The following is a 12,107-nucleotide window of genomic DNA, read 5'->3' as shown; positions in this document are numbered from 1 at the left end:
CCTGCTAGCTTGAATTCTTAACACAGCCACTTCAGGGCAAGTAATGAATATCGACTATAGACTGTATAAATAATGGACGTAGTATCCGTGACGTCACCCATCTGTTCCTGAGCGCTATTTTGAAGCCAATAGACGGCAGTAGCCATATTGGAAATGCTGAACTCAACCAGGCACAGTGTGAGGTAAAGAGGCGGAGTTTGAGCCTCCAGCCTCCGGTCGGGAACACATAGCTGTTGGCTAGTCAAGTCAGTCATGTCCTTATTTGGGCAAAAACTTGAACCGTCCCGTTAGAAAAAAATTCACCCCCCGTACAGTGTGCCCCAATAGAGAAATTAGCTACATAGAGCCAAGCCGTTTTTTGAACCAGGCTGTAAACATGTTTATTAATGCTGCAAATACCGTCTTTTTTGAATTGGTGTCTATGTGGTGTCCGGTCTATCTGCAGCCAGCCTCAAGCGGCTTCTCAACGAATTGCAGTTTATAACACTTTTGCATGGGCTTCATAGTTTGAGACCGGAGGTTACTGCTTGATATTGACTCAGCTTTTTTTTGGTGGGAAAATCCAACCCAAACACAGACACTGAAGTTAATTTTAATGAAATAGCTGATCTTATTGCTGATAATCTCATTCTACTAAATTGATCATGAAGAGACATCAGAATAAGAGTGAGACTATTTCAAAATCAGTCAAAAAACTATTTACAGTGAATTTAAATTGCCCTTGAGGGTTTTTTTAGTGGTAACTTTAAAAAGAAGTCATGTATGTAACGAATATGCATCATGTAAGTAGAAGATAAACAGACTAGACTAATAAACTAGATTAATGTTGTATCCCCTCACAAGGCCAGCCTCTTGATTATGTAATGATGCAGATGTCACCATAAGACCCATGTCACTACAGTGTGGCTCTGGTGCTGTAGTATCAAAACAAATGTGCATTTAATCAAACCATCACAAACACCACATGGAGATTTTTGATCCTTCAGACCCCCTGAGTTTTGACGATAAAATGATCCAATTCCTAGTTTTACCCTTAGATTAACTGATGAAACTGAGGCCAGCGCCATTTTCTCAACAGAAATGAAATGGGAACTTTCTGTGTATAGTTTAAATTAAAACCTTTGGGGCGATAAAAGAGGTATAATGCCAAGATTGACAGCTGTGTTTACAATTCCTGCTGTTGTAGCATAGTGCTGTGTGCACTAGATTAGCAGAGTAGAAGAGAAATGGCAAGAACAAGTGTAATGAACACTGACACAGCCATGTACTGGTCTAAGGGATCTTTGCTGTTTAATAAGTAGGATAAAAGCGTGTTTTGGTTAGCTGAAGGGGCAGGACGTCCATACCACAACATCAGGATGTAGCAACATATAATGTTGTGAAGTTTAGACACTGTGGAAGTGCAAAAAAACTACAGTTTCTCAAGTGTCCACCTGTCCACCTCTTTGTCTGTGTCTAGGTGCTAAAAAGTTCAGTTGAACCAGCATTTCCAACATGGCAACCGCCATTGTTGGGTTTAAAAACATCTCTTCAACCCAAATGGGTGATGTCACACAGACTACATCCATGTTCCACACAGTATATGAGCTCCACACACCAATTCTGACTGCCAAGACTCTGATTCCAAATTGTCACCAACTCACGGTGTCAGAGCCATAGACTGTATAATTAATGGATGTAGTATCCGTGACGTCACCCATCTGTTTCTGAGCGCTGTGTTGAAGCCAATCGATGGCGGCAGCCATATTGGAAATGCAGAAATCAACAAGGCATAGTGTGAGGTAAAGAGGCGGAGTTTGAGCCTCCTAGCCAATAGCTATGTGTTCCAGTTCGGGAGTCAAGTCAGTCATGTCCTTATTTGGGCAAAAACTCGTAATCTTGATATCTTCTGAACCGTTATGTTAGAAAAAAATTCACCCCCCGTACAGTGTGTGCTGATAGAGAAATTAGCTACGTAGAGCCAAGCCGTTTTTTGGACCAGGCTATAAACATGTTTATTAATGCTGCAAAGATTGTCTCTTTTGAATTGGTGTCTATGTGGTTTCCGGTCTTTCTGCAGCCAGCCTCAAGCGGATTCTCAACGAATTGCAGTTTCTACACTTCTGCAGGGGCTTCATAGTTTGAGACCGGAGGTTACTGCTTGGTCAGTGCCCATCATGGGGGTATTTTGGCTTCACTTCTGTACATAAGGAGGACATGGACATGTCATCCATCTGTATGCAGTCTATGTTTATACACACACAGAAGAATCATAGAAAACTGTCACAGGCTGAGCAGTACATGCTCCCAACAAGCAAACTGGTCTTCATGTCTGAATACTGATGAGTTCTACTTGGAAAAAAAAAACACTTCTGATGACTTTTCCATCAAAAATCACGTTCCAGTCCTCGTGCCTGCTCATGAATAACAACACTATGACATTAACAACTCCTACTCATCCTCCTACGACTCCGTGCCTATAACTTTTGTGTCCAGTATGGAGGTGTGAACAAATCACACTGCAGGGAAATCTACTGGCTCATTGACTTTATTGCACACCCCTCCACCTCCAGCTCCGAGTGAATGAAGAGAAAGAACTCTCCCTTACTTGCCCTCTGTTTTACAGAGCACTGCTGCTTGTATTAATACCCACTTTATAGCCTCATCTCCAAAACTCTGATGCTATCTTCCCAAAATGAATTGGCTCCATGTTTCTGCTGGGAATAACCTCTGTGGTGGGCCTGAATGGGATTCCCCTCTGTTCTTTTACAAGGGGAAAGGGTTGCTCTTTGCCTGCGTAACCTTCCTTCTGCCTTCTCTGCAGACAAAAGAATAATGAAGTTATTTGTGTGCAGCTCATTACAGAAGGGTAAGTCTTTCTCAGATATGGTCTTTTCCTCCAGCCCGTCTGTTGTTATGCAGCAGAACAGCCCTGAACAGTGAAACTCTCATCCAATTTCACACAGTGCTGTTGCTCATGCTCAAATGAATACAACCATTCTAAAAAGTCAAATGGATGTCTCAGGCCGAGGGGATGAAGGTGATATTTGATGGAGGAAATTAAGTTTGTACGGGGGAAGCTGGGACAGGGGGGGGAAAAAGAAAAGATTGGTGGAACTGTTAATGGAGTTTGTCAAGAGAGTAATGACAAGAAGTGACAGCTCAGGAAGGATTAACATAATAAGTGTTGAGATATTTCATCGCAAGTGTTGTGGTGACAGATCTCCTACAATAACAGGAGCATATTTACTATCATTAGGCTCACATTAAGATCTGTCATGCACAAGGACATGTCCAAATGAAAACTTTAAACTAAAGGAAAAGCAATCAAAGCCCCAGTAATTGTTCTTTTTCTGAGCTTTTAACAATGTATTGATCAGTATAATCAGATGATAAAGGGGTATTAAAGGTGCATCGAATATTGGGCATATATGTATACAAATTTTTTGCATGGTGGTATGATTGGCTGACTCCACCCAGTGTTATGCTGCCAAAATGGAACTTGAAGTCATGTGAATGATTTGCTTGGCATTAAAGTGGTAACACTGTTGCTAGGCAATGGCTACATGAACGCCATAAGTTTAATTGTTGTCCTCCTTGCCTTATAAGTGGATATGCTAATATTACCATTTTTGTCATATGTGCTGAAATGCCGTGTAAAGGAACAAATAAAAAAACAACAACAAAGTTAACAATCTAGATTAACACTTGCCATGACTACTCTTGGTCCCGTATGTGGCTAATGTTAATCAAACCACGTTACAAGTTTACAAGCTGCGCTTTCACCAAGCGGCAACCTCCAGTCTCAAACTATGAAGCCCATGCGGAAGTGTTATAAAATGCAATTCATCGAGAATCCACTTGAGGCTGGCTGCAGAAACAACGGAAACCACATAGACACCAATTCAAAAAAGACAATCTTTGCAGCATTAATAAACATGTTTACAGCCTGGTTCAAAAAACGGCTTGGCTCTACGTAGCTAATTTCTCTATCGGCACACACTGTACGGGGGTTGAATTTATTCTAACGGGACGGTTCAGAAGATATTAAGATTACATGTTTTTGCCCAAATAAGGACATGACTAACTTGACTTCCAGACAGGAACACATAGCTGTTGGCTAGGAGGCTCAAACTCCGCCTCTTTACTTCACACTCTACCTGGTTGAGTTCCGCATTTCCAATATGGCTGCCGCCGTCGATTAGCTTCAAAACAGCGCTCAGGAACAGATGGGTGACATCACAGATACTACTTCCATATTTTATACAGTCTATTGCTCTCAGTAATGTTAGCTTATCATGCTCCTCTAACTACTTACCCTATCAGTTTCATAATAATGTAATATATTTGAGTGAACTTGGAGTCCACTGGCTCCACCATTTCTCATCAGACACGTCACAACTCGAAAACTTGATGCTTTCAGAAAATTTCGACTTACAATGTCATGAGTAGCCTCACTGAGAAACCACACTGAGGTCTCCAGAGATGAGGAGGAAATTGATGCCTAACATCTCTCTCACTCCTCTCCCCATGTCTCCACCATTACCAGTGTCACAGTCCAGGTCAGATTCTAATCTCTTAACTGCAGTCATTTTTAAGTTACCCTGACATCAACCTATGACACTACACTCCCTATTTAAACAATTAAGTATCTGCTCTTCTTCTCTCTGTCCCATCAATAATAAAGCTGTTTCACTTAGCGCCCCCCTCATTTTGTGTATTGTGCTTGGAGTTCCGGCTGTCACAGATCTGCTTCGGTACACTTCTCCATCTCCAACCAATCAAAGAAAGGGCAGGACTTCTGATATCAACTATGTTGACATCAATTGACAATACTTTTTCTTTATTTTTTTTCGAGGTATGATTTCCAGGTCTTGAGGTACCGCTAATGCTACGACACAACATCTGTCAGTTGTTTTGTGCTTTAAAATGCCACTGAATAAAAGCAATTGTGAAGCATACATCAATTCAAAACAGTCTTAACAATTACTACCACTGGGAAAGCGCTAGCAACAGAAAGCACCAGTGAGAAGTGCCTTAAAATTGAAGTTGCAGGTGCTGCCAGTGCACAAAACAGCCTAAATGGACAGCCTCATATTGTTTTTTTAAACTGACTTTCAACTACATTCCAGTATCTAGCCCATCAATTCAGATCCTACATGTGGTAGTTTACACTTTTGCCCATAAACACTAATTTGGCCTATAATTATAAAAACCTGTTACCATTATACCCAAAACCTGAAAGCTTGCTAGCTGTGGTTGTCTTCTATGGGACGTCGTTTGTAAAGTTGTGCACACTGAAAATAACAGCAACATTTCTCAACATTTAGCTCCAAAACATCATAACAATGTAGAATGAATTTTTAAAAGTCACTTTTTTATCACACTAAGAGGAATATTTGTGATCTTCTTCACATTTGTTTTGTTGTGAAAAATATATTAAGTTTAAATGTTGTTAAATCCAAATGCTAAATCTAAATCTAAATGTTAAATATAAATCTAAATGTTAAATGTTGCTCCACGATCCTAAATATTTAGCTGATATGCGGCAGTGTGAATTTGCATATCAGCTAAATATTTAAGATCACAGAGCAACATTTAACACTTATATTTATATTTATATTTAACATTTATATTTATATTTAATATTTAGATCTATATTCAACATTTAGATTTATCGTTGAACATTTAGATTTAGATTTGACATTTAGATTTAGATTTAGCATTTGGATTTAACAAAATTTTAACTTGATATGTTTTTCACAACAAATTTAAATGTGAAGAAGATCACAAATATTCCTCTAAATGTGATAAAAAAAAGTGACTTAAAAATTCACTCAACATTTTTATGACGTTTTGGAGCTAAATGTGGAGAATTGTTGCTGTTATCTTCAGTGTGCACAACTTTACAAGCGGCGCCCCATAGTTCTCAGCTGAAGATTTAACAATCTCCTCACCAAAAATGCAAAACTATGCCAAATAAAATAGCTCACTGTCATTGGAACTGTCATTTAGAACAAGTTAAACATACATAAATCATCAATTTCTTATTTTCTGGAGCACCTAAACCCGTGTTTCATGTAGTTAAAGAATCAAAGGCACCATATGAATCGTTATATTTGCTACTGATGTTGACTACCTCGGGTTGACAGAGTTTCTCATGTTGTCAACAGCTGTACGGGTAATTTTTCATGTCCTGGAAGATGAAGAGTGCAGGAGATGCCTGCTGCCTCCAGAATACACAGATTAGACTTGATGTTGCTCCTCTCTGCCCTGTTTACTCTTCACACCTGAGCAGGCATACAAATAAACCTGCAGTGCTGCCACAGAATGCTCAACACTCGTGATTAATATTTGATTTTTTCCCGCAGCTGACTGAGGAGCTTATGCAAGGAGTAGAATCAGCAGGTCTCCAGAGACATTTCCTGTGTGTGTGTGCATGTATCCCGAGCTTGTAAAGCACTGTTAGTACCAGCCATTGGCTAAAATGAGCTCAGCAAAATTTGGCAGATTGAGGGGAGAAAAAAAAAGGTTCAGAGCATTTCTCCCTCCATCTGTTTACTTGCTTCTGATAATTAGTAAAATATTAGCTACAATGCCAGCAGTGCGTTAATGGATGGTGTCACACTTCCATCTTTGGCTCTGTGTCACCTTGTGATCTCTATCCACCACAAACACACGTCAGCAGAATCAGCCGTACTTATACACGGGATATCCCAGCACTGTGTAACGACTGTGTAAGGACATACTGTATTCCATCTGCCCTTTTCTCCCTTTGTACAACCTGAACACAGAAACACACAGAATTCAAAGCTAGTCCCAGAGTTAGAGCTATTTTTCAAATGTTTTGAGTCCACCAAGGTTTTTACTTTTTCTGTCTAAGCTTACAAGAGACAAATTCAGGAGAAAAAAAATCTCATCACAAGTTTCTAGTAAAACCATTCTTTCAACTTTACAGTATTTCTCAATCGCTAAAACACTGAACCCTATCGTCTGAACCAAATTCCTTTGTGGCCTGAACCCATGTATTTAATCAGTCACTCTTCAAAACCATAAGCACTTTTCACCTGTTAGACACAACTTGAAAACACATTCTCACTCACTAAAACACATTTTGCACTTGTGTTGCATATTGGTAAGCACAGGTAGCAAAAGTTACAGCTTAAACACAACCACTCAAAACTGATCAAACTTGTGGCTAATGATGTGAGAAAACCAATATAAGCCAGGTCAGAGAGCACTGGCCAGGGAGAATGTGGCCTGTGATGTGGATGAAGTCCTGTGGCCTGAACATAGACTGTATAAAATATGGATGTAGTATCCGTGACGTCACCCATCTGTTTCTGAAGCGCTGTTTTGAGGCCAATCGTTGGCGGCAGCCATATTGCTGCTGTCGAGCGATTGTGACGTAAAGAGGCGGGCTTTGAGCCTCCTAGCCACATCACGTGACCAAGCGGCAACCTCCGGTCTAATATGAGTCCAATGCGGAAGTGCTAAAGTCTGCAGTTCATCGAGGATCTGCTTGAAGCTGGCTCCGGAAGTACCAGAAACCACATACACACCAATTCAAAAAAGCTGATCTTTACAGCAGAAATAAACATGTTTACAGCCTGGTACAAAAGAAGAGTGTAGTCTGGATAGCTCATTTCTCGATCAGCACACACTGTACGGTGATTTTTTTTCTAACGCGGCAGTTTTGAAGATATTGAGATTACGAGTCTTCCAATGCCTCTTTACCTCACACTGGCGGCAGCAATATGGCTGCTGCCGTCGATTGGCCTCATAACAGCTCTTCAGAAACAGATGGGTGACGTCACGGATCCTACAGCCATATTTTATATAGTCTATGGTCGGGACGTGGTCGGGACGTGACGTAACAAAATCCCTGTATGTTGAAAAATTCCAAGTGCTCCAAAAATTAGAAGCGGCCGTACTACATAACCAAGCATACTCGACCACTGAAACTTAAGCACTGCACAGGGGAAATACTGTTTAAACTGTCCCCCTGTGTGAGGATCCCCATTGTGTTATCCAAAGTCCAACAACTTTCAGTTTTGTGTAGCTGTGTAGCTCTTTCTGGTACCATCTGTTTTCACCATGTTCATGTTAGCAATCCTTCTAGCAACCGATACTGTAGTTTAACTGAGGCTCTGCTAACTATTGTTACAAGGTACAGGCCATATACAGTAAGAGCAATTTGCCTTGACCCACCTCCCCTGGTCACTTGTTGTCTTAAATTTAGGAGTCCTTTTAATCAAACCCAACCCCAAACGATGTTTATTTACTCTTTAATAGACCACTTCTTAAAATGCTTCATGATCTAATGGGGGAAAGAAGCTGGTAAAAAAAAAAGGCGTGTAATTGTGTTAGGTCGTGTGAAGTTGTTGATAGTTGCAACTGTCATGGACATAATGGGGCATGTCCGTGATGAAGCCCTATAGCGCCATCTTCCAGGTATCTCTCTGTATTTTATGATGGTGTCGGTCGCAGCCTGCTTTTTAGATATAAGAAAGGTGTAACAGTGCATCTTAGTCACCAAATTAGGTAAGGTATTAGTAATTGTCAACCTCTGAGCTGGCATTCTGATTTAAGGCTGATATGAAATATGAATTTTCAAACTGACAACCACAAATCTAAACATCTGTCTGCGTAAATTGCTGCTGTAAAACAACTCTTTTATATGATTTAAATTCACCAATTCACCACATGGTCACGGCATGGTCCCCCTGATTAGGGATCACGCACCACTGACTGACTTCCTCATAAACTGTTGCCATACTGTCAATAATATCGACATCCTCCATGGACTAATACAGTTCCAGTGTTTTACTTGATACACAAGCCTTTGTGTTTCTAAACAGCTTTTTCTCTGAGAATTGACTGTGTAGGAGTTTGTCTGTTGGTACCTTTTGTGCTGTTGTGTTGACATGCATCGTGACTTGCCTGCAAACAAATTCCAAACAGGACAGATAAAGTAACCATACATTTATTTATCCACTCAAGTGGTACTTGGAAATTATATAGCTCAATTATGGACATAACAGTGTAAAGAAAATGTTTGAGTGAGACAGACGGTCAGTAAACACAAATCCCTACATCATTGTTAGACATTGCCATGGTTTTGTTGTGTGTCTCTAAAGCCTGGATCTTAATCACTGCATTTTAACAGTGAATAAACCTCGTGAATCATTGCAGAAATAATGGTGTTGGAAGCTGAAATGAACAACGCTGAGTCAAACCGGCGATTGTTGTGCAACACTCACACAGTTCATTGTTAGCACCCTTGACATCGAGTCATTAGTGATCTGCAGTGCAAGGACGTGACACATGCTTGGCATTTATATCAAACAACACATTTACATTACACTGACTGCTCCTTTTGACATTCTGCCCACATTGAAACACTCCTACAGCGCAGATCTCTCGCTGCCTGAAGCTAGAACCACATTTCACACTGGATATTATCTCTGCTGCAGATCGGCAGCCGTTCTCTGGGTCCTGCAGACGGCAAAGGAGGCCATGTGTGTATGTTTGACCAAGCCAGGGAGTGTACAGCAGTGGCTAAATCTCTGTAAGCAGGCCCTGGCATTGCTCCCCAATTGCCTGCCTGCTGCGCGGGCAGGGGCCTGGAGGGGACTAATCCCTTGGCATGGGCATAGGTCACACAAGTTGATGTCAATGTGTGTGTATGTGTGTGTGTTTTCACACAGAAGACCTAAACTGCAGGATAAAGACAAGACCTAGCGGCAGATTCTGAGAGCAATGACTAATAAACTACAACGCCTCTCATGCTTTACTAGCAGCCTTCCCACAAAGTCTTGGATGCTCCTAAGAGAGAATGGGTTTTTTGAGGTCTGCCTCATACTGTACAGACAGAGACAGTCCTGATCTTACATAACCCTGGTCGGCAGAAGATTGCGTCTGAGTGTTAGGCCTTTGACCCTCATATGTAGCTCGGTTTTTGCTTAAGTGAGCAGCAATGGTGGCTGAGAAACTTGACATGCTGCTTCAGCTGTGTCAATCTGTGTGCGTAGATGGCTCTGGGGGCGCGGCAGCTTTCTGTTCTGTTATCTTGGCAGGAAAGGTGACCTGCAGGCAGGCCCAGAGGCAGCAAGTGCAGCCTCTGCTCTGCAGCCTGACATGTCCCCTGCCACATTTGCAATTTCAAGGGAAGATTTCACACAAGTTAAAGCTATTCAGCCCAGGTTTCCAGAGCTATGATAAGCTAACTAGCTCCCAAATATTAGCTGTTGAAAGAGGTGGAGGGAGTCACTATGATGGCACCCATGGGTATGTGGACTGCTGTTTTGAAGCTTTCAAGCTAGTGCCATTGCAGTCTCAATCTTGAGCCAGAAGTGACTGTATTTGGACGGGGTTGAAATAGGAGAAGAGCAGAAGGTTAGCAAACACAAAGTTATTCAAGTTGTACGGTTCTACAGACTAGGCTCAAGGCTAATTTGTAAGCCAGCCAATAGCAAGTTAGATACAGTGTGAACCAGGGAATGAGACTGTATTTGTGGTGGTAGTGGGTTGGAGTTATTTAGTTGATCAGAGTTTAAGGACAATACCTAATTCAGCACATACTTACCCACATCTCCCATGGAGGAACTCAAACCACTTACCACAAATCATCTTACCACTACAATTCAAAGTCTCCTCTGCAATGAAATGCCAATTCAAATCGTGACTTCCATCAAATGATAGCCACACAAATGAATCAAAACCCAGAAATCTTGTGAGCACAGACGTGTTACCTGCTAATTAGTGCTAGCATATCAATTGAATAAAACTTGATTTTCACTCAATGAAAAATATCGAGCATGTACCTGTAACGTTATTGCAAAAAAAGCAAAACAAAGACAGCCAGCTACAAGATATTTTCATTAGGAAATTCTACAACATGCACTCACAGCAAAAAGGACAACAGAGAGGTCACAATTAGCAGCTTCAATAATTTGAGGTGACACCTAGCTGACAGCTAGCAGCACCAACCTGACACTCAAATACCCCACATTTAGGTAGGTTGGAGATTAACACTGTTCTGAAGCCAGGCTGTTAACATATATGTGTAAAGTTGGGATTTTAAAATAAGACCCTATGGGGATTAGCCGATCGGCAACCTCTGGTCTCAAACTATGAAGCCCATGCTGAAGTGTTATAAACTGCAATTCATTGAGAATCTGCTTGAGGCTGGCTGCAGAAACACCAGAAACCACATAGACACCAATTAAAAAAAACGATCTTTGCATCATTAATGTTTACAGCCTGGTTCAAAAAACGGCTTGGCTCTACGTAGCTAATCTCTCTATCGGCACACACCGTACGGGGGGTGAATTTTTTTTCTAACGCAATGGTTCAGAAGATATTAAGATTACGAGTTTTTCCCAAATAAGGACACGACTGTCTTGACTCCCGGATAGGAACACATAGCTGTTGGCTAGGAGGCTCAAAGTCTGCCTCTTTACGTCACACTATACCTGGTTGAGTTCTGCATTTCCAATATGGCTGCCGCCATCGATTCGCTTCAAAACAGCGTTCATACTACGTCCATTTTTTTTATACAGTCTATGGGATTCGTTCACTTTTGGAGCCAGCCTCAAGTGGTCAGTCAGGGAACTGCAGTTTTTGGCACTTAAGTTTTAGCATAATTTTTGACGATTGAAGCTGAGGTCTTGCTTTACTTTTATTTTAAAAGTCAAAGCCATTGTTGCATTAATATTTTATTCATTCAATTTAATAATTGAACATTTAATTTATAGGCTTTTTTGCCACAAAAGATGCACCTAGGAAGACCTTATATACAACAACAAGGAACAATCATGTATTTGAACAATATACTAAAAAAAATAATATTAGCAATTTTCCCTTCCTGTTTCCCAGAATGTGGAAAGTTTTCCTGATTTTAAGCATCATCTGCTTTTTATTGAATATTAGGCCTAACTATTAAAGTTCCACAATAGTAACAAGCAAAGTTCAGCAAGAGTGCTGCAGAATTTAACCCATTGGCTAACCTACAGCTATAAATTCCACTCTTTTATGCGTCACAGAAGAAAACCATACAAGAGATCTTGCAGCTATAGGAAATACCTTGGGAATATCCATGCTTAATAACTGCGCTACATCAAAGT

Source organism: Notolabrus celidotus, chromosome 13, assembly GCF_009762535.1.
Source record: "Notolabrus celidotus isolate fNotCel1 chromosome 13, fNotCel1.pri, whole genome shotgun sequence".
NCBI lineage: Eukaryota > Metazoa > Chordata > Actinopteri > Labriformes > Labridae > Notolabrus > Notolabrus celidotus.
The sequence above is the reverse complement of the archived record's forward strand: the minus strand, read 5'-3'. Positions refer to the sequence as shown.